Source organism: Colobus angolensis, unplaced genomic scaffold (assembly GCF_000951035.1).
Source record: "Colobus angolensis palliatus isolate OR3802 unplaced genomic scaffold, Cang.pa_1.0 Scaffold291, whole genome shotgun sequence".
Lineage (NCBI taxonomy): Eukaryota > Metazoa > Chordata > Mammalia > Primates > Cercopithecidae > Colobus > Colobus angolensis.
In genome coordinates, this window is record NW_012116166.1 from 2,192,657 (window position 1) to 2,195,426 (window position 2,770).

Here is a 2,770-nt window from a genome sequence, read left to right on the forward strand (position 1 = left end):
CTCCCCTCTCCTCTCCTCTCCTCTCCTCGTTTCCTTTCTTTTGAGACATGGTCTCGCTCTGTCACTCGAGCTGGAATGCAACAGCACTGATCATAGCTCATTGCAACCCTTGGGCTCAAGCAATCTTCCTGCCTCAGTCTCCTGAGTACCTGGGACTACAGACACATGTCACCAGGTCCAGCTAATTTTTAAATTTTGTGTAGAAACGGGGGTCTCACAATGTTGCCTAGGCTGGTCTTGAACACCTGGGCTCAAGTGTTCCATCCTCCTGCCTTGGCCTCCCAAAATGCTGGTATTGCATGAGCCCCACCATGCCTGACCTGGTTTTCTTCTCTAGCACTTTGAAGATGTTTTCCATTGTCTTTTGCATTTCGTGGTGCTGTGTTATTTTTTATTAGTCTTATTTCAGTTCCACTGTGGGTAGTATGTGTTTTCCTCCAGCAATCTAATTATGATATGCATAGGTATGTTCTTTGTGTTTAGTCTTGTCAGGGCCTGTTGAGTATCTTGGATCTGTAGATTTAGAGTTTTCATCAAATGTGGAAATATTTTGGCCGTATTTTTTCCAATGTTGCCCCAATCTCCTTTTCTCCTGTTTCGGGAACACCAATTACATTTATATTATATAGCTTTTTTTTTTTTTGTTTCTTTTCTTGAGACTGAGTCTCGCTCTGTCACCCAGACTGGAGTACAGTGGTGAGATCTTGGCTTACTACAACCTCTGCCCCCAGGATTCTAGCGATTCTCCTGCCTCAGTCTCCCGAGTAGCTGGGATTACAGGTGCCTGCCACCATGCCCAGTTAATTTTTTTGTATTTTTAGTAGAGACGGGGTTTTGCCATGTTGGCCAGGTTGGTCTCAAACTCCTGACCTCAGGTGATCTGCCTGCCTCTGCCTCCCAAAGTGCTGGGATTACAGCTGTGAGCCACCATCCCCAGCCTATTATATACCTTTTATTGTCCCATAAGGTCACTGAGGCTTTGTTCATTTTGTTTAGTCCTTTTTCTTTCTGTGTTTAATTATGGTTAATTTTTATTGATATATCTTCAAGTTCACTAAATTTTTAAAATTTTTTTGCAATGTCTGATTTCCTCTTGCACACATCCAGTAAATTTTTTGTTTCAGGTATTATATTTGAACATGCCTAGAGGAATATATCCATATACCTCTAGGATTTTCATTTTTTTAAATAAAAATTTTAATTTCTCTATTATGTTAATAATTTTCTTTAAATTTCTAAGCATATTTATAATAGCTGTTTTAAAGTCCTCATCTGCTCATTCTATCATTTCTGTCATTTTTGTGTCTATTCCTACCTGGCTGTGGGTGACAATTTGGATCTTATTTTCATGTTTAGTAATTTTTAATTTGATGCCAGAATTTTTGTTAATCGTTTTACTTTGGAATAAACCTAGATTTACAGAAAAGTTGAAAGATAGTGCAGAGAGTCCTCATACATTCCTCACCCAATTTTAGTGTCCTCTAATGTGAACATACTACATTACCAAGGTACATGTGTCAGAACTAAGAAATTAGCACAAGGCAATACTATTTACTAACGTATAGACTTTATTGAAATGTTACTAGTTTTTCTACTAGTGTTCTTTTTCTTTTCCAGGATTCATTCCAAGATACCTGTTGTATTTAATGGTCATGTCTTCTTAGTCTCATCCTATCTGTGACAATTTCTCAGTTTCTTCTTTTTCATGACCTTTTACTTTTGAAGAGTATTGGCCTGTGGGTATTTTACAGAATATTTCTCAATTTGAGTTTGCCCAGTGTTTTCTTATAATTAGCCTGAGGTTGTGAGTTTTCAAGAGAATACTATAGATGTGAGGTGTGCATATCATATCACTGTGTTAATCTTGATTACTTTGTTGAGTTGGTACCTGTTTGGTTTCTCCACTATAAGACCAGTCTTATTTTGCTTGGATTCCTTCTGTCTGTGCTGTGGTCCAACAAACCTCTCAAGAGGAAGGGTGAATAGGACTCACCTCATTTACTTAGGAATCTTAGTCTTATATTTTTTGGTCCTAGTGTCTGAAAACACTTGTTTTCAGTTTTCTAGCTGTTTATGGCAGAAGAACAAGTTTATGGTAGAAGAGCAACTTCTATACCCCTGACTCCTTCAAGACTAGAGCCAGAAGTCCTTGGCAGGACCTCTTCATGTTGAATTCTTTGCGTGGAGTTTCTCAGTTAATTTCATAGCTTGCAGTTCCTCTGATCTTGGCCCACATGAAGGTCAACTCACAGCTAGCATTCCCAGGGGAGACTTGATATGGTTTGGCTCCGTGTCCCCACCCAAATCCCACCTTGAATTGTACTCCCATAATTCCCATGTGTTGAGGGAGATAATTTGAATCATGGGGCCTGTTTTCCCCAAACTGTTCTTGTGGTAGTAAGTCTCATGAGATCTGATGGTTTTATCAGGCGTTTCCACTTTTGCTTCTTCCTTATTTTCTCTTGCCGCCACCATGTAAGAAGTGCATTTCGGCCAGGCGCAGTGGCTCACACCTGTAATCTCAGTACTCTGGGAGGCTGAGGTGGGAAGATCACAAGGTCAGGAGTTCAAGACCATCTACTCAGGAGGCTGAGGCAGGAGAACTGCTTGAACCGGGACCCAGGAGGTGGAGGTTGCAGTGAGCTGAGATCACACCACTGCATTCCAGCCTGTGCTACAGAGCGAGACTCTGTATCAAAAAAAAAAAAAAAATCTTACTTTATATTACCCAAATGCATCCGTGGCTGTCTAGTTTCCATGTCTTTGTTTA